Below are 11,084 nucleotides of genomic sequence, written 5' to 3' on the forward strand. Positions count from 1 at the left end.
TGTGTTCGGTGGACGGGGCTCCCCGTCATCGTCCTCACTTTGTGACCCCCTCTCCTTGTTTTTGGCGTTTATCTTGCCGGTCTGCTTAAAAACCCAACAGCTTATGTTGGTATGATTGGCTGTCTTATCAGGGGTGCCATGTATCTGACATGGACGATCGAGAATGCGGTCTAAGCTGGATGAGCCTGAATTGTTCCTTTTGAACAACTTCTTCCGCTGACCAGACTTGGAGCCACTGAATCCGGCGTTGACCACCGTGTCGTCGGTATTATCACCGTTGCTTCGATGCTTGTGTCTGTTGCGTCGGGGCTTGCCGTTGCTATTTCTGGTTTCAGAAGTGCCAGGTTCGCTTGCATAGTTATTGCTACGGGCTAGCCAGCTATCTTCGCCCACCCAAAAGCAGGTCATAAGCGCCGTGAGGGCTTCCATGGACTTCGGCTTTTCTTGGCCGAGGTGTCGGTGGAGCCATTCGTCGCGGATGCTATGTTTAAAGGCCGCTAGGGCTTCGGCATCCGGACAGTCGACGATGTGGTTCTTTTTAGTTAAGAACCTAGTCCAGAATTTCCTGGCTGACTCTCCGGGCTGTTGAACTATGTGACTTAAGTCGTCAGCATCCGGAGGTCGGACATATGTACCTTGGAAGTTGTCGAGGAAGGCTTCTTCCAAGTCTTCCCAGCTGCCAATGGAGTTTTCGAGCAGACTATTCAACCAGTGCCGAGCTGGTCCCTTGAGTTTTAGTGGGAGGTATTTGATGGCATGGAGATCATCACCGCGGGCCATATGAATATGGAGAAGACGATCCATATCGCGGGGTCTGTTGTCCCATCATATGATTCGATGTTTACGGATTTAAACCCGTCTGGGAATTGGTGCTCCATTACTTCGTTAGTGAAGCAAAGGGGGTGTGCAGCGCCTCTATATCGGGCCACGTCGCGACGTAGCTCGGATGGAGTCCGTCTACGGTTCTCGGCCCGGGCATGATTATGCTTGTTCCGTGATAGCCGTCGTCGCGTGTCGGGGCACGTCCCCGCGATCCATAGATCTATATGTTCTGACCTGCTCTGCTGTCTAGGTCCTACCGCAGGTCATATGTATAACCCCGAGCAGTTATGTCTCTGCCTTTACGGCAGGGTATTATGGGCTCGTGTTCAGCTTGAGTTGCCGCTTTGTCCTGGCCACGTGGTGGTCGGTCAGCCGCATTGCGCACTGACGGTACATGCTGCAACGCCTCGTCATCAAATTGAGGTAACAAATTGCACTTCAGATAACTTTTGGTCGGGCGCTCGATGTCGTATTCCTCGGCTTCCAGGACGTTGGTCCATCTGTCATTGAGCAGATCTTGATCAGCTTGAAGCTGTTGTTGCTTCTTTTCTAAGATCCTTGCAGTGGCAATTAGCCGGCACTTAAAGCGCTCCTGCTCGAGAGGTTCCTCAGGCACGATAAAGTCTTTGTCGCCAAGGCTCACCTCATCCTCGGAGAGTGGGAGATAATTACTGTCCTCCGAGTCTTCGTTTGCGGCCTGTTCCACACGTCTGACCTGCCCATCTTCCCGATCGTCCTGTTCGGCAGCTGGCTCATCGGGGTCTTCTCCGTCTTCGTCATCGTCCGGAGTGTTATTGTCTCCTGTGCTGGTATTGCTATCTTTTCTACGACGTGATTTAGAGCGGCGCCGCTGACGCCGGTGCTTTGGCGGTATCTCGGGAGGTTTATCCTCGACTAGGTCTTCTTTGTCATCGCTGTTATTCTCATTGGGTGTATCCACCTTATACACGTCATACGAAGAGGTGGCCCACCAGCGTCCGGTAAACGGCGGGTTTTAGTCCTGCTCATCTCCGGCATCGTCGTCCATACCGTCGATGTCTTCGGAGCCATAATCGAGCATGTCAGTTAAGTCCTCGATAGTGGCTATGAAGTGGGTGGTGGGTGGGAGGCAAAATTCCCTGCTCTCATCCCCTAGTCCGGGCTGGGCGTAGTTTGGACGTTGATCCTCTGTAATGATAAGGGATCGCATCAAGTCCAGAGCCTCGCTTAAATGCGAGGGTTGTCCAGAGAGAAGAGAGTTCGCGGAGTACGGCGGGAGGGATGCTCCCTGGCCGAGCTCACACGGTGCTGACTCTGAGGGTTGGGAGTCAGTGTCCGGAGAAGGGTCTGGCTTTGTGATGGCTGCCAGCGACGCCACTTCAACCGGCTCTCCCTTACTGGGTTTGGTGGCCGCAGACAGTCCGGTGGGCTCGAGAAGTCCGTCTTCGGACATGGCGACGCACTCCGGATCTAAGGCCAGAGCGGGAGTCGGAGTCGCGAATCCTTGGAAGATCAAGTCTCCCCGGACGCCAGCGACATAGTCCAGGTTTCCAAAGTTAAACTAGTGACCTGGGGCGTAGCTGTCGATCTGCTCTAGATGGCCAAGCGAGTTGGCCCGCAGTGCGAAGCCGCCGAACACGAAGATCTGGCCAGGGAGAAAAACTTCCCCCAGGACAGCATTGTTGTATATGATTGATGGAGCCATTGAACCTCTTGGCGACGACGCAGCGGAACTCTCAATGAGAGCACCAATGTCGGTGTCAAAACCAGCGGATATCGGGTAGGGCGTCCCGAACTGTGCGTCTAAGGTCGATGGTAACAGGAGACAGGGGACACGATGTTTCCCCAGGTTCGGGCCCTCTCTATGGAGGTAATACCCTACTTCCTGCTTGATTGATCTTGATGAATATGAGTATTACAAGAGTTGATCTACCATGAGATCGTAATGGCTAAAAGCCTAGAAGTCTCGCATGTATGATTATGATTGTCCCTATGGACTAAACCCTCCGGCTTATATAGATACCGGAGGGGACTATGGTTGTACAAAGTCGGTTACAGAGAAAGGAATCTTCATATCCGAATGCCAAGCTTGCCATCCACGCCAAGGAGAGTCCCATCCGGACACGGGAGAGAGTCTTCTGTCTTGTATCTTCACGGCCCATCAGTCCGGCCCATGTCCAACAGGCAGGACGTCCGAGGACCCCTTAATCCAGGACTCCATCATACGTCACCGTGTCAGGGAGGAGGACGAGCACCTCCGTCGCTACATGGTTGCGTTGGACATCAGGTTCTCCAATACCTGGCAGGTTCTTCAGGGATCTCACTGGAGCTATGATCCTGTGGTGGTTCCTTCTCATTGGGTGTCCACCGCGAGTGAACTAGATTATTCGATAGTATTCGATCTGCATTAGTTAGTGATGTATTTGAGATATTCGAGACGATGTATTCGAGATTATATTATTCGATAATATTCGAGATTATATTATTCGATAATATTCGAGATGGTGTATTCGAGATTATATTCAATGATGCATATTAATTATCTGGATTATTTGAGATGCATATTGTGCACTATGATTCAGTTTTTCCTTATTGATTGCATGCATGCATTCTAATTTGAATAATAAATTGTTTTATAGGATTAGTTAAATAAAAGCTATGGACAATACCGGCAGAGAAGGAGAGGAGGCCCTGTTCAACATCATACGCTCATCCCCTCGCCCAGATGAGTTTGTAGAAGATGACGGCTCGCAATATTTGAACCCTACTAGTGAGGGTATGATATTTGATGAAGATGAGCAAATATATGAAGTCGAGAACTATGATGACGAAGGAAATCTTGTTCTTGAAATAACAAAGACCGGCGAGGTATATTTATATAAGCAGACATCTGGTGATCATCACATGTTTTAATTAATTTGTATATATATTAATGAATCGATCTTTCTTCTTTCGGCCCTCCAGATCAAGCAAATCTTCTAAAAGCAGCAGGACAGTTCGAGGCAACATCCATCAAACCTACTGGCGAACCGTGCGAACCTAAGAAGAATGCGGGCAAGTTCATTCGTCAGTGCGGAGTGATTGTCAGGGACCAAATCCCGAGCTCCATTTAAGAATGGAAAAAGGCAGCAAAGGGACATCCAGATGTTACTTTTGTCGACCAAAGAGCAAAACATCGACTTTGGGAATCTCTCATGTCACATTTCATCCTACCAGATCATTTCACAGATGCAGATGTGGAGAAAGTCAAGAACGTTGCTCTTAGGAAGATGGCGGTAGCATTCAATTACCACAAGAAAAGTATATGGGTCGCGTACGTTGAAGGAGGAAAGAAGACTCCAGAACTCAAGGGATCACTGGATAAGGCAAGAGATCACTAGGACGCTTTCGTGAAATTTAAGGAATCAGAAGTAGCTTAGGAATGGTCGAGAATAAAATAGATCAATGCCACGAAAAAGCAGTGGCACCATAAGCTGGGGCCAGGTGGCTACAAGGTGGCCTGGCATAAGTGGGATCTCGCTGAGTAAGAGATGGTGGATATAGGGGTCACTCAGTTACATTGAGCTGTCTCCCAGGTCCAGGACTTCGTTCTATGCGCATGGGAGGACGTTGGACCCAAAGACAGGCAAGGTTTTGGAGCGGGCAAGTCTTAAAGGAGCTGACCTCAGTTGACCTGTTGCAATAGAAGAGGCTCGAACGGGGGTGTTCACGCCCAACAGAGAGAACGATGAGGTTACGCGCGCCCCGGGAAATCCTGAACACCCAGGAAGAACACGAGGAAAAGGCGTTGTTCCATGGTTTGAGTGGTTTGCGGACTGGAACGCCGACTACAGAAGCCTTGCGAGGAAGAAGCAGCAGGAGGAGAAGAAGAGGAAGCTGGAGGAGGAGCAGAGGAAGCAGGAAGCAAACCGCCTTCAAGGCCTAGAATCAAGGCACGCGGAGTTGGCACTCGCTTTCCAACGCCAGCAGCAGCAGATCGACTCACTTAGCCAGGAAAGGGGGTCTCAGCAGCGGTAGTAGCTATCAGATCTAGCATTGGATAGCACCATCCCATCCATGCCAAGAAGCAGCGTGGGTTCCGCCTCGGGCGATGAGGCACTGCTAGATAGATACCCTGTGGATGATATCATAGATACGACAAATTGTGAGCTACACTTTAAAATGAAGAACATATCCCTGAAGGTGGCGGACAGTGTTGCTTATACAAATCCCCCGAAGCTACCTTCCATTGCAATCCGATTCTAGCTGGCTATGCTCGTGTCACGGTTGATGAAGTGGTGGCAAAATATTCGGGGCTAGAGCTTGACATTCCTGGAGGTGACGACGAGTGCACACTGGGAGAGGCCATACATCGTATCATTGTATGCAGAAAGGATTGCATCATATTTCCAAGGCCACCGACACCGCATCAGCTGGCTCCTCCTCCAAGTCCGCCACCGCGTTAGCAGACTCCCACTCCTCCAAGTCAGCCACCGCCTCAGCAGACTCCTGCTCCTCAAAGTCCGCCAACGTGTCAGCCCACTCCTCCTCCTCCAAGTCCGGCATCGTGTCAGCCCACTCCTCCAAGTCCGGCACCGCGTCAGCCCAGTCCTCCTCCTCCAAGTCAAGCACCATGTCAGCCATCTCCACCGCCTCAGCAGGCTCCGCCGCCTAAGCAACAGTGGAAGAGAGGCGCCGCAGGTACGGCGGCTAGCCGTACAACAACAGGCAAGAAATTCAGATACGGTCCAAGCCTCAAGCCTCTTCCGAGGTTGCCTTACGACCCGACCGAAGAGAAAAATGACGCCAAAGTGAGGGCCCAATTGAAGGCCTATTTTGGACCGAAACCGCCGCCGCCGCCAGAGGAGAAAGTACCTGAGCATGTCATTGACCACTTTATTCGTATGGCTGAACCACCAGCTCCCAAGCATAGGGACTCAGACTATGAGCATGAAATCAAGAAGTCATATCAAGCACAAAAAAAGGAGTCGAGCTCGAGCTCCAACCAAGCAGCTGCCAAAAAAGTGGGAAAACTGTTCCCCAGCTGGGAGAACAGGCGGTGCAATGACCCCCCCTCCCGCTCATCGTACCAACACATGTGAGTATCGGCGCCGATTAGCTGGTAATAACCGAAGATCATAGAAGGATGGCTGAAGAGGCCGGTGTCTTTACAGACAATTGATATACAAATTTCCCACGTTGTCCTAAGTTTTCAGAATTGTTGGAGTAAAAGAAGTATGTTATTCTGCAGATCATTACATACATGTTGCTGTTTGAAAACATAAAGTTTTCTATCATTATCTGAATTGTTCTGGGAAGTCAGAACGTCATAAAATGATGAAGTTTTTCTGAAGTAAGCAACAACAAATTTTCTACGGTGTGCTATTTTTTCAAATAGTTTGGAGTTAGAGAAGTATGGATCTTCTTGCATTCTTTACAGACTGTCCTATCTTGCATTCATTTGTAGTGCTTTTCAATTTCAGGGCCATTTAGCTACTAAAAATAGCAAATGAAGTCCTACATAATGCATGAAATATTTTATTTGGACAATAATATTTCTTTGCATTTCAAATGCCAAAACACATAAGTGCCCTAACTATTACAAATATTCCCTCCGGTTTGTCCGACGTGGGACTTTCCAGATATATAAGTCCGGAAACTCACTAGAGAAGAAAGTGATGACGGTGAAGCCGGTTACATCCCATATTGGGATCTTGGGGTATAAAAAAATTTCTTCACGTGTGTCCCTTTGTGCGGTAACCATGGACAATCTTCGTCATTTAACAGAATGCTCGGGTCAATATTCACTATGAAGGGAGCAATTTCATGAAACTTTTCATAATCCTCTTATAAGTCTGTATTGTCCTCCACTCCCACGATGTTTCTTTTCCCTAAAAGAACTATGTGGCGCTTTGGCTCATCGTATGATGTATTTGCTTCCTTATATTTTCTTTTTCTCAGCTTGGTAGACATGTCCTTCACATAGAAAACATGCGCCACATCATTGGCTTGGACGAATGGTTCGTCTGTGTACACAAGATCGTTGAGATCCACTGTTGTCATTCCGTACTGCGGGTCTTCCTTTACCCGGCCTCCTGTCAGATTGACCCATTTGCACTGAAACAAAGGGACCTTCAAACCACGTCCATAGTCAAGTTCCCATATCTCCTCTATGTAACCATAATATGTGTCATTTGGCCTATTGGTGTTTGCTGCATCAAAGCAGACACCATTGTTTTGGTTGGTGCTCTTTTTATCTTGGGCGATCATGTAAAATGTATTCCCATTTATCTCGTACCCTTGGAAAGTCAATATAGTCAAAGATGGTAACTCGGACAGCAAGCACATCTCATCTACAACATTGTCGTCATGCATGAGACGTGTCTGCAACCAACCGACGAAAGTCCCCGTTTGTTCACGTATAATCCAATCGTCAGACAGCTCCGGGTGTTTGGAGTGTAGAATATTCTTGTGTTCCTCGATATACTGAGCCACCAAGGAAGAATTTTGTAGAACTGTGTAGTGTGCTTGCGCCCAAGAATGCTCGGCCATACATATTACTTGGTCCCTTTCTAGCGTGCCTTTTCCACCCAGTCTGCCCTCATGCCGCGATTCTGGAACACCAATCGGTCAGAAATAAAGTCAACACAAAACTCAATGTCATCCTCATTTTCATGGACCTTGGAGATGCTTCCTTCTGGCCTAGCACGGTTATGAACATATTTCGTTAAGACTCCCATAAACATCTCAAAGGGGAACAAATTGTGTAGAAATACAGGACCCAGAATGGCATTCTCGTTGACTAGGTGAACTAGGACATGCGTCATGATATTGAAGAAGGATGGTGGGAACACCAACTTGAAATTGACAAGACATTGCACCAAATCATTCTGTAAACTTGGTACGATTACAGGATCGATTAGCTTCTATGAGATTACATTGAGGACTGCACATAGCTTCACAATGACTAATTGAACATTTTCCAGTAGAAGCCCCCTCAATGCAACCGGAAGTAGTTGCATCATAATCACATGGTAGTCATGAGACTTTAGGTTCTGAAACTTTTTCTCTGCCATATTTATTATTACCTTTATATTCGACGAGAAGCCAGACGGGACCTTCATACTGAGCAGGCATTCAAAGAAGATTTCCTTCTCTTCTTTGGTAAGAGCGTAGCTGGCATGACCCTGATACTACTTTGGATGCATGTCGTCTTTTCCGTGCATACGTTGCTGGTCCTCCTGTGCCTTCGTTGTATCTTTTGTCTTCCAATACATGCCCAAGAAGCCTAGCAGGTTCACGCAAAGATTCTTCATCATGTGCATCACGTTGATTGTAGAGCGGACCTCTAGGTCTTTCCAATAGGGTAGGTCCCAAAATATAGATTTCTTCTTCCACATGGGTGCGCGTCCGTCATCGTCATTCGGAACAGATTGTCCGCGAGCACCCTTTCCAAAGATTACTTTTAAATCCTCGACCATATCAAGTATATCATTACCAGTATGGTGGCGATGCCTCTTTCGGTGATCTGCCACACCTTTCAAATGGTCTTGGAAGAAATCGACGATGTCCCAGATACACATTCTTCTTACATATATCCAAATATATAATGTTGGTATCATCTAAAAAGTGTGTGCATGCGTGGTATCCTTTTGTTTGTCTGTCCTGAAAGATTACTGAGAGCAGGCCAATCATTGATGGTTACAAACAACAACACATGTTGGTCAAATTCCTCATGTTTGTGCCCATCCCACACACGTACAACTTTTTCATTCCACAGCTGTAAAAGTTCTTTAACTAACGGCCTGAGGTACACATCAATGTCGTTGCCGGGTTTCTTAGGGCCTTCTTACGGTCTTCTTTGTGCCATCGTATCAACCTGGCATGCTCTTTATTTTGGAACAAACGTTTCAACTGTGGTATTATAGGAGCATACCACATCACTTTGGCACGAATCTTCTTCCTGGGGTGCTCACCCCCAACATCACCAGGGTCATTGCGACTGATCTTATAGCGCAATGCACCGCATACTGGGCATGCATTCAAATCCTCATACTCACCGCGGTAGAGGATGCAGTCATTAGGGCATGCATGTATCTTCTGCACCTCTAATCCTAGACGGCAGACAGCTTTCTTTGCTTCGTACGTACCGTTGGGCAATTCGTTGTCCTTTGAAAGCATCATCTTTAACATTATCAGCAACTTTTCAAATCCCTTGTCAGATACACCATTCTCTGCCTTCCATTGCTGCAATTCCAGTGTGGTACCCAGATTTTTCTTGTCATCTTCGCAATTTGGTACAACAATTTCTTGTGATCCTCTAACATGCGCTGCAACTTCAGCTCCTCCTTTTGACTTGCGCAGTTTCTCTTTGCATCGGCAATGGTCCAACCAAGATCTTCAGCAGGCTCATCTGATGCCTATTCTTCAGCTTCTTCCCCCATTGCCGGCTCAGCTTCTTCCTCCATTGTAGTACCATCGTATTCAGGGAACCCATGGCCAGGATAGCTGTCATCATCCTCTTCTTCTTCATTCTCTTCCATTAGAACCACTCTTTCTCCGTGCTTGGTCCAACAGTTATAGCCAGACATGAAACCGAACGTAAACAGGTGGACGTGAATGGTTCTTGAATTAGAGTAATTTTGATCATTCTTACAGACAACACATGGACAATACATAAAACCATATGGCTGCTGGTTTGCCTCAGCCGTAAGCAGAAAACTATGCACGCCATTAATAAACTGGGGAGAGCATCGGTCATCGTACATTCATTGTCGCTCATCTTCATTACACAACACCGAAGAAACCAAATTAATAAAAGTTCATACACACTTATTCTCATAAAACAACATACAAACTCTCTAGCTAAAGCATTTAAATGCAACAACAAATACGATCAAGATCGCAACTAAGGTGGCAATTGATCCAACAGCATAATGATACCAACCCTCATTATCAGTGGCATATTTGCTAATCTTTCTAATATTCAAGCGCATTGCATCCATCTTGATCTTGTGATCATCGACGGCATCGGCAACATACAACTCCAGTTTCATCTTCTCTTCTTCAATTCTTTTCAAAAAAAATTCAAATACTCATTTTTCTTTTTCAACTAAATTTAACTTCTCGACAAGAGGATCGGTTGCAATTTCCGGTTCACATACCTCCTAGATAAAAATATCTATGTCAACTTGATGGGCATAATTGTCATAAACACGAAATGAAACAAATAGTTATAAAAGATAATATACCACATCCGAATCATAAACCAGACGAGGGCCGATGAGGACGGAGATGACAACCATGCCACTATGCATAATAAACAACGTATGGGTAAAAAAAATATACAAGTAACTATCTACATCACACAAACATTATTTTTTTTATAAAAATGATAAGAACAGGAGGCTCACCAAGGGGGTGCCGGTGATGGGATGGTGCTCGCAATCGACGGTGGTTAGGACGGGGACGGGAAGGCACTATGTAAACTACACATACATATGCAAACTAAGAAGTTAATTTGAGCTCAAATTGCATATAAATCAAATAAAATACCACATATAATTACTCCCAAACTAAAACCCACAAATCACTATACTTATAGAGCATTCCAAGAGCTAATCTAACATGAGAGATGAAAGGACAAAGTAGCTAACCTTTGTGAACACTTGGATGGATGGGGTGCCTTCAAATCTCGACAAATTTTGGCAAAAATGGAGATGAGCTCGAGCATGAGGGGAAGAAAACAAAGAGGAGGGGAAAACAGGATAGCTTCGGCTCGGGCTGGACGAAGCACTATATATAGTGATATTTTTAGTCCCGGTTGGTTATACAAACCGGGACTAAAGGTGCACCTCTAGTCCCGATTTGTGTAACCAACCGGGACTAAATGTGCTCATGGGGGTCCAAGCCTGCCACAGGCCTGCCACCACCCTTTTAGTCCCAGTTCGTGACACAAACCGGGACGAGAGGCACGCCACAAAACGGGACTAATGATGCACGCCCCCTAGCCGTTGGAACCGGGACTAATGGTCACATTAGTTCCGGGCCATTATCAAACAGGGACTAATTGGTCTCACGTAAAGTCGTTTTTCTACTAGTGGCACATTCATTGTTGGATAAAGCTAAGGGGTGATATGTGTGACACGACATGGTGCGTTCATGAATAATCTTTGAACATCCGGTTAATCTTGTTGAATTTGAATTATTGTTGTAATAGACTTATTTGCATGCTATGTATGGATGATTTATGCTATTTTCTATTCAAACTCCGTTGAATTCCGTCATGTTACATAAATTTCGTC

The 11,084-nt window shown here is 46.5% G+C and overlaps 1 pseudogene; it reads right to left on the minus strand.

Annotated features, from left to right (window-relative positions):
- Positions 1 to 6,388: 6,388 nt before the first annotated feature.
- LOC141026906 (uncharacterized) lies at positions 6,389 to 9,277 on the minus strand (annotated as a pseudogene).
- Between the last annotated feature and the right edge of the window lie 1,807 nt (positions 9,278 to 11,084).

This window comes from Aegilops tauschii, chromosome 7 (assembly GCF_002575655.3).
Source record: "Aegilops tauschii subsp. strangulata cultivar AL8/78 chromosome 7, Aet v6.0, whole genome shotgun sequence".
Classification (NCBI taxonomy): domain Eukaryota; kingdom Viridiplantae; phylum Streptophyta; class Magnoliopsida; order Poales; family Poaceae; genus Aegilops; species Aegilops tauschii.